We start from the raw sequence: 20,542 nt of genomic DNA on the forward strand, positions 1-20,542 counted from the left end.
TTATAAAAAATCATATTATTTAGTTTACAAAATTTGATTCTCCTAGCATTAACTATAACTTAAAATAGCTGCACACTGATTATAGAGACATACTTGGTCTCATCGCACACTGATTTTGGGCTATGATTGGGTCTGTTTGTTGGACAAGGATTGTCTGCTCTCCCACTTCTCGTACCCTCCTGTTCTGTGTGGTCACGGTTAAGCCATGTCAACATTTTATATTGTTTTTTTTATAGAGATAATAAGACAAAAATGAATAGTAATATAAAATGTTGATGTGGCTTAATCATGACCACACAAACAGAAGAGCACGGGAGGGCACCGGAAGTGGGAGGGCAGACAATCCATGTCCCTGTTTGTTTTGTAACATACTATGTACTGTAAAAACTATATTAAAATGATGTTTAGTCATTCAACTGTACCAAATAGGTAGACACATCGTAATATTTTTATTGATCTTGACCATTTGTTTTTATGTAGTTTGATAACTAAACAATATCATATTTAATGATTTTTTGCAAAATTCTTTACATAATAATTTTATAATATGAACAATTCTGACCACAAACTATTTATGTGTAAGAATTTCTCCTTGAATTTTTAGAGTGAAGTATTTCTCCTGATTATATTTGAATCACACAAGGTAGTAACCCTTTTTCATGGGAGATTCCAGTAACATTTTCATTTTTTTCACTACGCCCGATAGTTAAATTAATATCGTTTTGGATAAAAGAAATAAACTTAGAATTTACGATAAAAAGAGGTAAATTACATAAAAGTGCCTCAATTATAGAGCAAAATACAATTACATTTCTTATGTTTTAAATATTGCAATGTCATAGCTCATCTTATGAATTCGTTGTAATGTCAAACATCTATTAAATTATTTGTCAATTTTCTATTAAATGATGACGTGGCAAGAACGAGACCCACTCCTTCGCTAATTGGAATAAAAAAATATTAATAACTAATAGATTATTAATTTTTTTATTTAAAAATAAAATTAATTAAAAAAATAAAAAATTCTCCTTCCTCTCTCCATAGCATCGCAATTCACCTTTCGGTGTTGTTAATCGGATTATATACCTTGATTTGTCAGCTTTGCCTAGCATAATCTCCAATCGTTTCGAAGTAGCATCGTAATCGATCCAGCATTTCAACTTTTCTCCACTACTGAGCATCAAATTCAATTTAGAAACATTACCAACAACTAGAGATACAAAGCTACCAAAGTCTACCCCTATGTGATTAGCATTCAAATCATTCATATCTCCATTCATTTGAGTATCAAATTAAATACCCAGAAACCGATCCTCACCATTAATCCCAAATGAGCCCTTACCCAATAATCTGGACCCCAAATCTCCAAGAGCAAAGACGACCAAGAGGTTATCGCCGCTGCCAAGCGTCATCGAGAATGCGAATTCGGTGGAAAATGACGGCGGGTTGCTAAGATTCCTATCGACAAATTTAAAGGGTTTTCTGCGGAGTAAAAGACCGGAGCATGAGACAGACGACCGCGTAAGGTTGACATAGAATCCATCGCCTGCTAGCTCAGCATCGCCAAGGAGCAAACTTTCGGAATCGAAGTTGGGGTTGCTGCTGTTGGTTAGGGGTTTGGGCTCCGAAGAAGAAATGGGTTCTGCAACAAGGGTTAGGGTTAGGAAATAGGAGAAGGAGATGAGGAAAATGAAGGGGGACGAGTAGGAAGGAGAGAGTTTTTTTGTTTCTTAATTAATTCTAATTTTTAAATAAAAATTAATAATTTTTTTTTTAGTCCAGTTGGTGAACGAGTAAGCCCCGCTATTGGCACGTAATCATTTAACAGCTAAATTGACAAAAAATTTAATGGAGGTCTGATATTACAACGAATTCATAAGTTGGTATGACATTGCAATACCCATTTGGTATGAAACTGTGGTTCGACCTATAGTTGAGGTAGTTTTGTGTAATTTACCTAAAAAAAATTATATTTAATGTGTACAACTTTTGCCACCACCAGTCCTCCACTACCACCGCCACCACTATTGCCACCACACCCTCACCACATTTCCATGGGCATCACTGCTACTCTCACTATTGTAAGCGTTGCCAACCCACCATTATCTTCATTGTCATCACCACAATTTTTCTTTGACCATGATCACAACCATTGTTACCACCATTCCTCTACCACCACCATTATTGCCACTGCCACTCATCGCGCTGCCACCACCACCTCTACTATGACACACATTTCTATGGCCAATACTGTCACCCCCAAAGTGTTGTTGTCGCCATTGATGTCATCATTGCAGCTGCCACCACCACTAGCAGATTTACTAACTACTCTCTCATTTATATATTAATGAAATTTATTTTCACAAATATATTTAGTAAAATAAAGATAAACCCAATTTTTTGTTACTGTAAACTCTGCTACGAAACAATGGGATGTATTAACATTTAAATCTTTTAATTGAGCAAAAAACCATTTTAGAGCATGTCGAATTGATAAGTGTAAAGTTAAGATGTAAAAAAATTATATTTACATTATCAAAGACGTAAATGTGGATTTTGCTTCAACTAGGGAGATAAATTCAAATTTCATCTCACTTCCTCTTCAACTCATGTGGATATTGCTTTCTTTTCTATCTTGTAGATCCCCAAATAATGATATAATTGTTGTGACATATGTTCTTATCAATATGTGATTGTGTAAATCCTAAGTAGAGATAGAATAGGAATCCTTTGGGATCTAGAGGATCTTTCCTAATATACTTTGTATTACTTGGAGAGTAAGTTTCTCTCCTCCTTATTACTATAAATAAAGGTACAAGGACTGGGGAATTAACACACAATTCCTCAAGCCTATTCTCCAATCTCTTTCTCTTCCCTTTGCCCCACCTCTCTATTAAATACAGGCCACAACACGTTATTAGCACGCTCTTCATGCTATGCTAAAGAGAATTTATTCGTCTTCAATCAGGGGAGTATTACGTTTCAATTATTTTTAATTGATTAAATTTTGATTTTATGAATTCATATACTTCTATTGATTCAATTTATTTATTTTTCTTATGTTGAACGTGATACAAACTTTGGAGATGGAAAGTCGAAATTGAAACAATAATTTTTAGCATCAAACTAGTTCATCAATATCATCACGCAATCAGGTTCTTCCAAAACAACGGTTTTTAACTTGATATTTTTACAGCCCTGATAGCGTGAACATTCACCATAATGCATGACCCAACTTTACGTTTTTCGAATTTTAGATTCTACAAAAATTGTGTATGCATTATATCCATAATTATAGAATTATGTGAATTGATATTGCATGAAATTATGCAAAGATTAGTATTAAATCATATATGCATACAATTGAATCTGGAAAAATATATGCTATGGTTTTGGTGGAAATCCATCGACCCGCTGAGTTCCTCTATGCCAAGTCACGAGCCGTGAGCCAAGAGGGCCTGCAGCCCTCTGTTGAACCCAGAAACGTGACATTCATGGCGTTGTCCTTGTCACTTTAGGCTCGGACCTATGCACCACCGCCACGACCACCAATTTGGTGTAGCCTAGATCAACTCCAATGACCTGCAGTCATAATTAATGAAGGATATGGCCGAGATTTCTTCGAAATCTCACCTGATTTTTTTTACGAAATTGCGTTTCAACTCTATGGCGTCCATCATTCATTGTCGTCGAAGATGCCCCTCCGCCAACCTATGATGGTTCTTCGATGAACCATCAACTTATGGACTCACCGCCAAGGACTTTTGACCAAGACACCATCGCCAGAATCGATAGCTACGGTTTTCTTCTCTGGCAAGCACACCCAGTAGCGTCTGGGTTGCTTTCTTGGTCCACCTGTGCCCTATTTGGGCCCTGGTAATTCGGCCCGTAACAATTGAAAAAACAAGTTTTCTTTCCTTCTGGGCTCGCTTGCAGCAGCCCAGTGCAGCTTTACTTGGCTCGTATGGCTATGGTGCTCCTGTACGCTGCGCCACACGGGATCTGTGCTCTTGTTTTTTTTTTTGGGCTTTTTTTCCCAACACTTTGGGCCTGCCAGTAGCAGCCCAGCTAGCAAGGCATGCTACCTTCTTTCTTAACTCGGCTCGTCTCTTGTCTAGCCCAGATTTGGGCATGGGCCTCACGACACATATTGGGTTTATATTTTTCGTCCAATTCTTCTCATTGGCCTCGAAGACCAATAATAAGAAAACTAAATCACTATATATTCTTGCCTACATGCACTTTTCAATTGCTATATATTTCTGTCTTGTATATATATTGCGTTTGTTTGCAGGTGTTATGAACCTGAAGTTCATACTTCCGAACCCGAAGTTTTGGAAAAGTGCCATTGAAACTTGAAGTTTCTTAACGTGCAACACTCATGTTGAGACTCGAAGTTCTCCATGCTTAAATCCGTTTAAACCAAAACCATGTCTTAGAACCTGAATGTTCTAACTTTGATGTTTATGGAAATTTTATTTCGTAAAACACCAACCACATTCTTGTTTCCGCCATTCAGCGTATTGTTGAACCGTAACAAGTTCGATTTCACTGATTTAGAAGTTTCGACAAAGAAACTACTTTATGTGGATACAAGACGTGACACCGCGCTTGACTACGACTAGTCTTTATTCGAAGATTTATCCCTGAAGCATATCAAATGGAAGTACCTCATTGCCGAGAACTCCATGGCTCTTTGACTTGCTATGGACCATTTCCAATCATGCAAAGATAAATTCTTGCCTAAAGCAAAACATGATTGAAGCCTTTACATCCATGAATAGGTAAATTCTGAAGTTTATATCCAATCGAATTTTGACCGAAAAAAAATCTTTCTAGTCGTTCTATATCTAAATTGCTCCTGAAGTAGCAACATAGAGAGCGAAAGTTTACCAAATTCTCGGATTTGATTACTACTAGACTTGTGAGAGAAAGGTACCCCAACAATTTGGCTGGGAGCTACCGAACGGTATGACCCAGTTTCGGCTGGAGTCTACCAAATGAAGGTGCTCTGCCTCGGCAGGGATACACTGAAGAATGATCCCTGGCACCTAAAAACTTCAAGAATAAAGGATAGTATTCCTGAACCTCAACCCTGTAGAATCTAACTCCGTTTTGACAAAATAGATCATTGGTTATGCACTTGTATGTGCCTCTACCAATGTTGTTGAGGATTACCATTCATGTAGTCAATATGTGAGACTAATTTTGCTCCACCTAACACACTTGGAAGAGTGAAATTTGACATGGAAGGCCGTATTGGCAAACCCCCTTGTATATTTGGTTTAATTTATGAATAATGTATTTTATTCTCGGATTTAAGATTGGTGTTTGGGTGTCACTATTATTCTCGAATAAGAGTTAATTAACGAAAATTACCACATATGACTACAATTAACTCATGCTTAGGTATGTTTTGTGGGGAAGTTAGATGTCGGGTTCTATGCTAACTTTATACCTATTCATCCCTTGACAACCTTTCAGGCTCATCCAACCTGATTGTGGGGCATGGCACTGTCTTATATTGTCAAATGGTACTAATTTTACCATAAAGGGAAGCCGTATACTCATTCATTTCGGAAGAACGCTCTTTTTGAGCTTTAAGGATATTCGAGAGTATTATTACCATATTGAAACCAATGTAGAAAAATGGAGTAAAACTCCTTGGCATATTACCATATTGCACTTATTAGAGAAGATGGAACACTTAACGAGTGGATTACACCTATTCAGGCCCACTATGTGGCCGGCCGGAAGCTCGCAATTCCTAAGGAATTTTCACTATAGATGTACGTTTGGGATATCTACGATGATTCGTGATGTGCCATTTTGGACAACTTTATGTACCAAATGTACGACGGACCTTCGTCCTGAAAGCAGGAACGCCACAATTATGGCTAACCCTCGTACATTGGCGGCTAGCCAATCAATCTGTCTTGCGCCAAAAACGTGGCAGATCACTCGGTTCGAGGATTCACTTCCCCAAAAGTGGAGGAACATGGCATGAACGAATCTGCCCCTCGATCGCTGTCTCAATCCTTTTCATCTCGTGAGATTAAATCTGGATTTCTCCCGAAACCTGAAGTTCTTGGTCCTGTATAGTAGTTTGGATGAGATATGGAATTAGAATGAGATTATCATAAATGATGTTTCATTTATATGGTAACTACCGACGTAAATGAAAAGCGACGATAACAAACTGCATTCTGTTGATTAATATCAACATATAACTGATTGGTCAACTAGAAGAATCAATTGATGACAAATGAGATAATTGAAATAGTACAAATAACGCCTTATGGCATAAGGTTTCTTTCTTACTCCATGTGATTGATTGCAGCATTACAAACGCGGTTGTAGTATCTCTAGGATCGTGATACGAACCCTACATGGAATTTCCAAAGGACTTACATGTACTGATTCAAATAGTTCTAGACCACAAGAACACCCTCTAAGTTCTGATGAGGCCTTTAATTTACGGATGCAGAACTATTCGAGCGGATGTGGTATACCCGTCAAAATGAATATTTGATCAATTAGGGATATATACCCATGCATGTACAAAATTCGAAATTGCTAGAGTTGAGAAAATTAACTCACATGTTGGACTATAAGATGAATGATCTTGGGAAAACTCGACATTACCTCGACCTGAAGTTTCGAGCTAGTTCTGATGGTATTCAGGTCCACCACTCAAACTAGACCCAGAAGGTGTTATGTTTGAGTATATCCTGATCGTCCGTATACTAAATGCAAATGTGACCTTTACGGAGGGTATAGAGCATAAGGTTTCATATTGGAACGTAAGGCAGCCATATCTAAGTACCATTGGCGTTTGTTGTACTTAGCTCAAATGCACTAGAATCAGACATCTTATATGTTGATAATCTTTTGGCATAAAGTAGCACTGCGCCTAACACGCCACCACCCAATTTGGTGTTAAAAACGTTTTTCTGTTACTACGGATTTTGGCTTATCTATCCCTATGCATCTCAGAATAGATCACACCCCCTTGATCTTCGGAATGATGCCTGCCTTATGGGATTCGCTGAATTAGACCATCTGTTTGACCGCACAAGGTACGTTCCCGCATGGTTATATCTTTACCATTAAGGAACACCGCAATATCTTAGAGGTCGACCAAATAAACCTTTTGTTACGAAACCTTTGAATCGTTCCAAGAGTCATAATGTCTCATCTCATGAGAGATATGGTCGAGAACTCTTGTTGAGCATATTCAAAATCCCTGCGATCTTCATCCATTGTTGAGTCCCAACAACGATCCATGAATACAACGCCATATGTATCGACCAGATCATGATACATCCAACAAGTCAACACCAAGCATATTGTGTCTACATCAGCATGAGCATCAGAAGATTAAAGTCAAGCAGTCCGATCCCTTACAACCTTACCGACCTATACACGACGTCACTGCCGAAGTCTACCCTTCCAGAAGCTTGTCCAAGGAATTGGTATGCGTAACTTTCTCACTTACGATGCTTGTAGTTTCATTTGGAAGTTTTGTCAAACTCAGGGGGATTATCCATAAGTATACTCACTTGATCTTAATGTACTATTTTTCCCTACGATTAAGAGCATTTTTCCCACTGGGTTTTTGCTACCTAACTAGGTTTTAACGAGGCACCCATCCTGGGCTGATCATACCCTTGTGAGCTCTTCTACTTGCGTCCAGAAGATGTATAGTTTTGACTTAATGCAACTTCTCAGTTTTCTTCTTAGGTTATGGGTTTTTCTCCCACCTTGGGTTTTGGCATAGCGAGGTTTTGTGAGTTTTACCACCCATGCATTCTTCCGTTTGTTTTGAGACTCGCATTTACTACTTATGCCAGCTAAAAGAGACGACTTCATCAATTGCTTCTACATTTGCCTGAAGATCTGATGCGCCACCTACTTGAGTATTTGCACACTTAAGGGGGAGTGTTGTGACAGATGTTCTTATCAATATGTGATTGTGTAAATCCTAAGTAGAGATAGAATAGGAATCCTTTGGGATCTAGAAGATCTTTCCTAATATACTTTGTATTACTTGGAAAGCAAGTTTTTCTCCTCCTTATTACTATAAATAAAAGCACAAGGACTGGGGAATTAACACACAATTCCTCAAGCCTATTCTTCAATCTCTTTATCTTCCCTTTGCCGCACCTTTCTATTGAATATAAGCCACAACAATAATTAGATTTAAGACAATAAATGTGATACATTATTAGGATTAGTGCAAGGTGTTTTTTTTTTTTTTTTTTTTAATCAAGTCCATTGACAGTATTTCCAACTCGACTTCTTTTCATTTCTGGTTGATGAGTCAACCTACGACACCTCGACTAGAATTTTAGTGGGCACCAAAATTAAGGAATGTGGCCATAATTCGGATGGGTGATAAAGCCATGATATCCATGAAGTCATAATAAAAGTTGTCAAATATTAAAATCTACCAAAAATTCAACAAAACTTCCCCTAAATAGGGATACATCCAAATTAAATCACTTGCAAGGAACCACATTTAATTCAACTCATTCTCGAAAGGCCACACCAATAGGTCTCGACCCCATATTACATGCTACAAATAAAGTTGAGTAAGTATCTGACTCTGTAAGAATATATCAGAACCTACGATATGTACCTCGACATCGGATACGATTTTTATGACTACTGAGTTTGGTGCCATGGCATACAAAATCATGTACTAGCCATAATTAGGGTAAGCTGAAAATATAATTGTGTCATTGCCGAGTAATCTTGAGGCAATGACAAGCTGAGAATATAACTGTGTAATCATGTCATTACGGGTAATTTCAACATAATGACAAGCTGAGAGTATATTTGTATAACCAATGCATTATGGAATAATCTCTATGTAATGGCAAGTTGAGAATGTATCTGCATAACCATGTCATTACCGAATAATCTCGATGTAATGACATGGTATATGTTTATGAAACAATGTAGATGTAATGAAAAGTTGAGTATGCATATGTATATGTATAACCATGTCATTACGGAATAATCTCAACACGAATGTATTTGTATAACCTTGTCATTACGGAATAATCTCGACGAAACGATAAGCTGAGAATGTATCTATATAACTAAGCTGAGAATGTATCATACAGGTGTAAGTTGAATACCATGTTCGTAGTATGGAGAAGCGAAATAATATAACCATACATTTGTATGCTGTATACCACTCTGTCATATGGACAAGCTGAATAATATAACCATAAACGTGTAACTGAATACCATGTCTGTAGTTTGAACAAGCTAAATATGTATATCATACAACCAATGTAATTCATAAAACATAACTGAAATTCATATTTATCTAGACATGCTTCAAAATTTAGATAAATAAAACATTCTTTGAAATAAATGTCCACCCACACCTCTAGCTAACTCTCATATGAGGAATCTTGTTGTTGTCAATCTGGTACAATATATAACTAGACCAAATCCCAATAAATTCATATCCTAGACTCCTATACATGATAAACTATTTACTTTCATTTAGTCTTATGGTTGCATCTAACTTTCAAGTTAGAATGCCTACATTCCCTATGAAGGGATCAAGCCAATCGTAGTTCATCGTTTGTTAAGCTCTAAAATTTCTCCAGGCATTAATTGGTAGAAACATAGAGTTCCAGAATCACTCAATGGAAACACGTATGCAATAAGAATTTGAATCATTGAGTGTTGAAGTGTTAAACCACTTCACTAGATGAAAATTAGGCTAGGACTTCACCTTTATGTTCTTATCCTAATGATTTGCTAAGTTTATTGTAAAATGTATAGTGAACCATTACCACACGCTCTCCAAATCGTTTGATGTGTGCAACACTATTGAAATAAGTTTCAAGAGAGACAGCGGGAGTTTAAGGACCATATGACTATTGTAGTCATAGGAGAAGTCAAATAAAGATGGCAAAATAACTCCAAGGGAACAAACTTTTTTTATGATAGGATGGACATTGGAAGAGGTATTTGCAAGAAATGTCTTGCAAATGTCAAGAACACATCTTTCGAAGGTGTTGTAAATTAATAGTTCAAAACTTCTTGAAATAGTTCAAAATAGTTGGTTCTTTTACTTGAATGTTTGACTCTATATTATTAACTATGTTTTGCAATCGTTGTAAAAGAGTGCCTAATATGAAGTAGAAGATTAATAGGAGAACAGAAAGCACTTCACATTCAGAACGTGAATAAAGATATTGATCTCTGCTAAAGCAGTTAGTATGAACTACCAAAAAAATTAGAAAAACAAAGATTGTCTTTACATTCCAATTTGAATAAGAAAATTAATTGTCACTTTAGTTTTAAGAGGTGGATGAATGTTTTAATTGACAAAACATTGTTCTTTATTAATGAATGATTGGATTATGGTAATCTGATTAATTGTTTGTATATTGTAGAGATATGATAGTGTCAACTGTTTAGAATATAATGATGCTTAAAACCCAAAAGGTTACAAGGTAGTGACTAACCCTACTGAGTTGTAACACCTCAAAAACATAAACAAGAAGTTGGCTATAGATGGATGCTTTGGATTGTTAGGTCCAAATCCAATGCCTTCTTGTTAAACTTGTACAAGGGAAAAATGTCCAAATCTTTATTCTTTTTGAAAGAAGAAGGAGTCACAAAGTTGTTGAGGTTAATTCACTACATAATACTACTCATGTTGTATGACATTCACCGAAGATCACTCTCGGTTGGACTATCGTGGCATTTGTCCACAACATAATAATACTCATGTTGTATGCATTCACCAAAGATCACCCTCCATTGGACTATCGTGTATTTTGAATAAACACAAGTTTGAATACTTTGCAAAAGATTTCAAAGAATTCAAGAATGTAAGTTGATGAGTAAAACGTCTAAAGTATTGATCTCTTTAGATTTGATTGAAGGAAAAGAACATTTTATAAGAGTTTTCTTGAAAGGTATCAAGGAAAGTAGCATCGTAAGATAATGGATTTCTCTGTTAGGAGAAGAACGAACTCTAATTGATATAGTTCGTTAAACATTGTCAAATTACCCATATATAGGATTTACACTTCTAAGACAATATAATTGTCAATTAGAATGTCTTCCAAAATGTTTCATAACTCCATATGATGTAGTTGGAAAGAATAACAACTCTTAATCGAGTTAAGATTTGGGGTTGTGTGCTAATAAGCAATATTTGTTTGAGAATAATCTTGTGGGATATCCTTAAATTAACATTTGGATATCACTTCTATAGACCAACTAACAAAAGTTGTTTGTTAGGTAGTTCATTTTCCAAAGATAAAGCAAATGAATGAGAGATAAAACTCAAGGAATGGGTTCTTTGAGAGACAAGATGACACTCAACAAACTTAACGATCTAATTCCTACACTACAAGCTCCAAGGTAGTCGAGAAGGATCTATAAACCGTTTCAGTTGAATGGTTTGAACTTTATGACTATATCATAGAGTTATACCTCTTAATTTGAAAGAAATTAGAATGAAGATCCTTACGACGACATTGAGTGTTTGTATGACATATACTCAAGGAAATGGTATGACAACTTTTGACCCAAAATAGTGAAACCGTCAACGCTAATTGGCAACTTAAGGTGACTACAATCAAAGAGACTGGTTGACTTGGAAGAAACCATCTTTGATGTAGTCTTGGTTTCAATTAATTCGAAGATAGCTTGCTACAACTAAATAGTGAATCAATGTTTGGACATAATATGGGTTTCCTAAACCATTATCAAGATAGTCTTGATGATATATGTCTACGAATCATAAGATGTGTAAGTTGTAGAGATTCATCCATCATGAATCTAAGGAAGCTAGTGAGAGCTATAAGTGTCTCATGAAAAAAGATCGAATCCTTTAATTTCTCGTAAAGATGTAAAGGACAAGTCTAGTGAGACTAGAAAGTTGTTGTTCTAAAAGGGAATGTACCCTTTGACTCCTAAAGAAACATAATGCGTAAATAGAATCCTTTATGCATATGTAGGAAAGTGATTTATGTATTTATTTAGCATGAAAACATTCATATGATGGGTACCTAGAATGGTACAAGATGATATCAGTGTAAGCCTAAGATCAAAACCATGACAACTGTCAAGTGAGTCCTTATGTATTTAAGAAATACTATAGGATAGGTTCCTCAAGAATGGGGAAGAACTAGAGTAACGAATGGAAGCATAAACATAGATTATGAATCTAATATCGTATCCATCATTGGACATCTCTTCATTATGACATAAGATCTAATTGGATATCTCTTTATTATGACTAAAGAGATATTTGGGTAGAAACACTAAAAGTAATGACTCTAGTGTGTTTCATCATGCATGCAAAATATATAGCCATATAGAAGCTTACAATAATGTTGTTTGGATGGGAAAGTTCATTTATGAACTCTCCATTTTGTTTCAATCAAGAAGTGCCACTAGTGTACCCACAGTATGACACTAATAGGGCGATAGCTCAAGTCAAGGAATCAAGGTTTCATCAAGATCCAAATGCAATTAAGAGACTGAACCACATGATTGAGAATCATGTATAATGGTGACGTCGTTAATCTCAAGGTTGCCTCTATGGATAACATATAGATTTCCATTGTCTAGGCCTACTACTCATCTATTGTTGAAATGACTTCAGAAGAGGTATCATCACTGATGACATATCTGATTGGCTCTAGTACAAGTGGGAGATTGTTGAAAATGTGCCCTAAACCCAAACATATGATGAAACTTTACGAACATTTCACATATTAAACTAAACTAGTTTTGTGAAACCCCATCCTTGATTTATGAAATTACCATTGTACCCTTAAGTTGACTTTCGTTGATCGTCTCGTTGAAATGTGTAGCTTGATTTTAATTAAATTATTCATATCGTACTCATCGCCACGAACATGTAGGCGCAAACGGATTCGAAATCGGATGTATAATGAAGATTCTACGTTTGAATGTCGAACGTTTTCAGGTATTTTGTGTTTTGTCTTACGTGTTCTTAAATTACAAACCAAGAGGACCCACTTGGTATCTTGTCCCCTCATCCCCTTTCCCTATTTGGATACCCCCTTTCCTTTTTGAGATTTCACTTATCTCTCTCTCTCCTTCACTTTTCACTTTCTCTCATTCTTTCTAACTCTTACCCCCAGACTCTCTCATTCTCCTCCTTGAGCTCCATCTGCACATCAACAAACCACCATCACCTGGACTTAGAAACCTCGAGGACACCAGGCCAAACGTCGTGGAACCCCAACAATGACGGGATCACTGTGCATTGTCCCTTGCAGTAAAACCTAAAATTTTTAGCCCAGAAACAGCTTTTCTGCTCCAACCTTTCTGGCCTAAAATTTTAGCCCCAGATTATTAAAGAATGAATTCAAGCAATTTTTTTTTAAATTAACTTAAAAAAAAAATTATGTAGACTATCCTAAAATAATTTTAAGAACATTTTAACCAAAAAAATATTTAAATTCGATAAATATTGAAAAATCACTAAATCGACACATGAAGCTCATGAAGCACTATGGAAAAATCACTAAATCGGATCATTAATGAAACCATGATTAATAGAAATGGTTTTGGAAGATGGTAGAAAGAAAAATTGAAAGAATTGTAAGAAAACAGTGATTTTGTGGGGATGTTTGAACAAATATATAGGTATTTATAGAGTTTTTGGGTGAATTTTGAGTTAAATAAAATTTTTAAATCATTTAAGCTGTTGGATTTAAATCTGGGCCATTAGATCTTTTTTTTTTACCGTTAGATTTGATCATATTCAATCTCAACCGTTGGATTCAATAAATAGATAAATATAAAACTAAAAAAAAAAGTTTGAACATGGACCATTGGATGAACCAACGGCCCATTTAAATTGGATCGCACGATAAAAAATAGAGCCATTATGCTCATGTTTGCATGGAAACAAGTGGGTTAGGGTCATGATTGCATGGCAACAAGTGGGCAGCAAGCCCACGTGGGTGTGTTGGGTAACCTGCTAGGCTTGGCGCGTCCGGGGCGTTCACATGTCCTTGCCTGGCAGGTGAATTTCACCACTAAACTTTGCCTAAATCTTGGTCGGAATCTGGAATTTTTTTTAGTTTTAAGACTTAACCCCATTTTAGAACAAGAGTTGGAATGAAATTGAGGGGGAATAGAAGGGAAAATTTAGAACTTACTCCAAGGGTTGGAGTTGGTCTTAGGGAGTAAAGTGGCAACTTTTGAGTTATAAGGAGCCAAGTGAGACTAAAATCGAGTTCCAGGGGACGTAGCTAAAAATAAGCCTAAAAACAATTTGCTAAAACCCTTTTAATCAGTCATAATATTACCATTTAGTTAATAATTGAAGGGTAGTTGATGTACATGTGGCTGTTGTTGATTAGTTAGAATGTAATAAGAAGAGATGTAGAGGATTGCTACCTATGCAAATTAGTTAGAAATATAATGTTATAAAGGTTGTTGAGAAACGATTGCGCTTCATTCAATACAGTTAGACATTTCTCTTCCGTTGCTTTGCTTCTTTCTCTCTCTAGCTTTGCTTCTCTTAGCTTTTGATAGGAGCATATTTATGCGACTTTGTTAGCTTGTTTCTTTGCATTTAGTGAGTTAGTTTCTATTTATTATAGTGATTTAAGCTATTTTCGGGTGTTTGTCGGTCAAATTGGCAAAAGTGACAAGAAATAGCAGTTTGGAGCATTTTGGAGCAGTTTTGGACTTGGAATGGATAGCATATGTATAGAGCATAATGGATGGACGTTTTTTTTGTGACAAATGATGCTAAAAATGTGCTACAAATCTAGAAGAATTAATTCAAGGCATTGAAGATAAGGAATCAATTGAAAAGAAGGAACCTTATCCAAACTTACCTTATCTTATCCAGTCCTGTTTTATCTTAATCCTATCTTATCTAATCTTATCCAAACCAATTTATTTAACATTATCTCAGATTATTTCCAACTGCAAAAGGAGTCTTTATCCTATTCTAAATCCTTCCTATTTGATTCAAGGAGTCCTAAAGCAATGCAAAGACCCTATCCTTTTCCTCCTTAGTTTTGTACTCCTTCAACACCCGAACGACTGGGATGAAAATTATGAACAGAGTTTTTAGGAGCTTAAACATCGTCTTACTCATGCCCCCGTCCTTCCTCTTCTGGACGATGGCGGTGAGTTTGAAATCATCGCCTATACTCCCAGGTAACTCAAAACTCATGAGAGAAACTACCCCACTCACGATCTGGAACTCGGAGCAGTAGTCTTTGCTTTGAAAATCTGGCGACATTACTTATACGACAAGAAGTGCCGCATCTTTATAGATCATAAGAGTTTGGAGTATGTCTTCATCCAGAAGGAGTTAAATTTGAGGCAGAGAAGGTGGATGGAACTCATTAGTGACTATGATTGCACTATTGAGTATTATCATGGTCACGCCAACGTCGTACCAAACGTACTTAGCCAGAAATCTTATGGATAACTTACCTTTCTTCGAGCTATCCATGTTCGATTACTGTTTTCTCTTCGAGAAACCAGCGTTGCAGTGACGCCAGGTTCATAGGGAGCACTGTGGCACACTTCCAAATTAGGCTTGTTTTGGTGGATTTGGTTCGGAAAACTTAGGAGCTTGATCAGTAATGTGCAGACCTAAAAGAACAGCTGCAGAATGGTATGAGGCAAGATTTGAAGATCTGGAGAGATGGAGCCTTGATGATGGGAAACAGGTTGTTTGTGCCTAAGGACAACGAAGTAGTGAAGAAGAAAATTCTTGATGAAGCCCACATTTTGATGTATGCCATGCATCCGGGGAGTACAAAATTATATCACACTATTCATCTTTTATACTATTGGTATGGGATGAAACGAGATGTGGCAAAGTATGTGAAGAGACGCATAATTTGCCAGCAGGTGAAGGCAAATGTGTAGAGACCTCAAGGGCTAATGCAGAATCTTCATTTACTAGCTTGGCTTGGAAGTGGGAGGACATCGCCAAGGATTTCGTGTATGGTTTGCCGAGCACGCGGTCAAGGTTTAATGGCGTATGGGTGATTGTGGATCGACTCACTAAGACTACTGATTTCTTACTTGTTCGATAAACATACACACTGGAGAAGTTAGCGCAGTTGTTCACCGATGATATTGTTAAACTCCACGGTGTACCCATCACCATTGTTTTGGATGGAGATCTAAGATTTTCCTCCAGATTTTGGAAAGCATTCAATGATGCCATAAATACCCAGTTGTTATACAACACTGCCTGTCATCCACAGCAGATAGTCAATCTGAGAGGACTATTCAAACTTTGGAAGACATGTTAAAGGTGTGTGTTCTCCAGTGGAAGGGTAGTTGGGATAGTTATTTGTCATTGGTCGAGTTTGCCTACAACAATAGTTACCACTCTAGTATCAGCATGACACCGTTCGAGGCACTGTATGGGAAGGCGTGCTGGACACCATTTTGTTAGATTGAGGTTAGTGAATGGGTGTTAGTGAGGCCATAAATTGTCGACACCACTAATACTAACATTCAGTTGATTAAAAGGAATTTGAAGACAACATAAGATCGGCAAAAGAGCATCACGGACCGATATTCCAGGGATCGTGAATATGAGATTAGTGACTTTGTTTTTTTGAAGTTGTCGCCCTGGAAGGGTGTGGTCCATTTTGGTAAACGAGGAAAGTTAAGTCCTCGTTATGTCGGTCCCTACAAAATCACAAAGAGAATCAGCACGGTTGCTTATAGACTGGAACTACCACCAGAGTTGTCGCAGATTCACATGTTTCCATGCTTCAGAAGTATGTACCGGATCATTCTCACGTTATCTAGCTGCGATCTTTTGAGGTGAGTCAAGATGCGAGTTATGTTGAGGAACCAATGGCGATCATCAACTGATAGGATAAAACTTTGAGGAACATAGTCATTTCATCAGTAAAGGTGTTGTGGAGGAACCATGCAGTTAAGGAAGCGACGTGGCAAACAGAAAAACTGATGAAGAGTCAATATCCGTACTTGTTTATTTGAGGTTGTTAATTTCAAGGATGAAATTCTTTTAAGGGAGGTAGATTGTGAAACCCTGTCTTTGATTTATTGTATTTTGTACTATTAGATTTATGAAATTACCATTGTACCCTTGAGTAGTCTTTCCTTGACCTTCTCGTCAAAACGCGTAGTCTGATTTTAATTAATTATTCGAATCATACTCATTGCCACGAACGCGTAGACGCAAATGGATTTGAAATCGGATGTATAACGAAGATTCTACATTCTAACATCGAACGTTTTTGGATATTTTGTGTTTCATCATATACATTCTTAAATTACAAACCAAGGGGACCCATTTGGAATTTTTTCCTCTTATCCCCTCTTCCTCACTTCTCAATTTCTCTCATTTTCTCTAACTCTCACCCCTGGACTTTCTCTTTCTTTGCAAACTCTCATTCTCCTTTCTGAGCTCCATCTGCACGTCAACAAACCACCATCACCTGGACTTAGAAACCTCAATGACACCATGCCAAACGTCGTGGAACCTCAATAGTGATGGAATCATTGTGCATTGTCTCCTCCAGCGAGTTCCGACGTACTTTGTGAATTTTCCGATGTAGGTAGGCTTCTAGAAACCATTGAGATGTGTTTAAAGGTTAGATCAAAACTTTTTTTCTTTTTTCAGTTATACATATGTTTTAAACGCAGAAAGTAACTCGGAGTAGCTTTTCCTAGTTTGCTGGCGAGCACCACCACTTTTGAGACCTTTTTCGGCCAAACCACGGTGAGTTAGCTGTCGTGCGAGCTACCATTCTCTTCATATCGTTGAGAACTATCATTTTTGTTTTTGAATAACTTGATTTGGTTGAGTATCGAAGAAGTTATGAGTGTTGGAAGTTCAATCTAGAAACCGGCCAAACCACTGCCTAAAACCAAGTCAACCTGACCCAATAACCCTAAACTGGATCCAAATCCAACTGCTACCTGGCCCAAGCTAGAATTTCAGCCCACTAAGCCAAGCCCAAACCCAAAACTTTAGCCCAACCCAGAACCCAGATCCGACCCAACCCGGTTAGATCCCAAAATCATAGTTAATGCATGGGCCCAACCTAGTAAAGTGGTGACCACGGCGATGTTGGTGGATTTTCCAGCCAACTTTCCCGCGACCCAACTCGATGTGTGGCGGCATGTGGTCGTCCAAGTCGCTGCCCCGTTGCAGCATGTGGGGGTACCCGAGGTCTTCCATTATGTTTTTCGATGTCCTAAATCCATTTATGATGTCCGCTTTCTGAGATTCAATCGTTATGGTAGAGTTTTATTAATTGGACCCATTATGTGCTTAGGTGCATTTATTAGAGGTGTTTCTATCCTTCCTATTTCACACGACTCTTCGACGACGGAGTATTTGTGAGTGGACACATTCCAAAATGCATGTTTTAATTGCTAGAAATGCATACATGAATGATTTTATGAATACGTTTTATGAAACGTTTATGAGAAAATTGGATTCATGCTTTATGAAATATCATGCTTCACTGGATTTATACTTATTGAGGTATTCATGAATATGATTTAAGATATGATGTTTGAGCTATTGAGCTCTATTGAGATATATACATATGTTTTGGAAATATTATGTATATGATTTCATGTGCTTACTTAGTGGTTATCCATACTATGAGCCTATGGGCGATTGAAACTTATATTTCGCTTCGGTTGGAAGATATATATATTTGGCTTCGATCAGATGATGCAGTGGCTTCGGTTGGAACATATATGATATATGTCTTATGGCATGATAGGGTTTTCAGAAAACCTATTACATATTATGCTATTGAGTTTTCATAAACTTTAGGGGTTAGTACGTTGATGAATAATTATTTTAGTACTACTTATATATCAACTTGGTCTACTCATGTTTTGTTTTGCTCCCCCTCAGGACCTAGGAATGAGGCATATGATTCGAGCTATGAGGCATTTTCATACCAGTGACTTTGTATCCTTTTCTCTGCTTGGACATTCTTGCAATAGCACTTTCTGTTACACCATCCGCTTGTATTCTGAATTAGTATATAGTATGCTCTGAACATGTTATGCAGTATCACTTTTATTTTGTTGATAGTTGAACTTATTTTATTATTTTGTTAAGGTTGTACTTGATTATTACATTGCGTAGTTATGCACAAAATTTATATGCATGCTTCATATGTTCTTGTCATATGCATTCATAAAATGGCTTGCATCACGTTCGGGTGTCTGCCAACACATGGCCATCCCGTTATCCTTCGGACACTGGGATTGGGGTGTGTCAAGTTTAATATATGGGCAAAGATTGTTGTTTAAAGCCATCTCATATTAATGTTATATGCTTAAGCAATAAGTATAAGGAATATGTAATTAAGAGAATGTAATCTAAAGAAATTAGATTCATGAGACCATTCTCTTTCATACACATATCCTAAACATTCCTAATCATAGGATTGCCAATTGGGCATTAACAATCCGTTAAGATCAATACATGCTATGTTTTCTCTCTGGAAGAGTGACTGGTCTCAAGTCATTGGTGTGATTGACATCAGGACATGTATATAAGTGCTCAATAGAGAATGAGTCTACTGAACACGATAAATGAAGAATTCTCATACTCATGTCACATGAGAACTCATAGTTCAGATAATTCAAAGTAGTCTTTTGACATGAGGCATCATAGTTGTCTTCTAGTTAATTCCTGGATCATTAACAATGTTAAAAGCACTATATCAGAGGGTGTCCATAACATAGTTAGGGTTAAGCCACTTAACCATAGAGGTAGGTGAATGCGCAACAAGGGATCTCTAACCTTCAAACCGTTGAGGGAGAATACTTTATAATATTAATAAGAATCTCTGGCCAAATCACATTCAAGGTAATCATATGGACAAGAGAATCACATTGGATAGTAGACATGAATAAACTATCAAACCAAACAATGTGATCAAGAGTACAATATTAGAGAAAGAACGTACTGCATTTGTAGTCCCAAACTGAATAAGTTCTTCAACCTCTTCTAATTAGCTTAGGTAGCCATGACATACTGCTAGGTGTCACTCATAGCTTGTGGAAGTCGTGAAGATGTATAATCACTAAAGTAGAATTGAAATTAAGTTTATTGGTAAGAGTTCTTATCACTCACTACCTCGCTAAGAGGAACTTAATGGATCACACCCGTGTAAGGTAACAATTGATGGATATAATAAAGATGGGCAAGAAAATTAAATAGTTTAATTGTATATGGTAAGAATTAATTAAAAGTTAATTAATCAAGAATGAAAGGTTCATTTTAGGCCTTCAGCTAGTTTCGGGACCCAAATGGGTTTTGGTCCAAAAGGCACATAAGGTTTAAGTTGTGTGACAACTTAAACAAAATGAGCAAATTATCCTAATTAACTACGTGTGGTTGGCCATAGAGAGAAGGGATGGTGTTGGTAGACTTATTACAAGTTTGCCACTCATTTGGAATGACTATAAAAGCAACTTTATAGCTCCACCCTCATTAGGGTTTCTTTAAGGAAAGATGAGAGAACTT

At 36.9% G+C, this 20,542-nt stretch overlaps 1 pseudogene; it reads right to left on the bottom strand.

The window, feature by feature from the left end:
* Positions 1 to 910: 910 nt before the first annotated feature.
* On the bottom strand, positions 911 to 15,283 carry LOC148692401 (L-type lectin-domain containing receptor kinase VIII.1-like; annotated as a pseudogene).
* Between the last annotated feature and the right edge of the window lie 5,259 nt (positions 15,284 to 20,542).

The sequence above is a fragment of the Pyrus communis genome, chromosome 12 (assembly GCF_041283825.1).
Source record: "Pyrus communis isolate YQ-2024b chromosome 12, ASM4128382v1, whole genome shotgun sequence".
Classification (NCBI taxonomy): Eukaryota; Viridiplantae; Streptophyta; class Magnoliopsida; order Rosales; family Rosaceae; genus Pyrus; species Pyrus communis.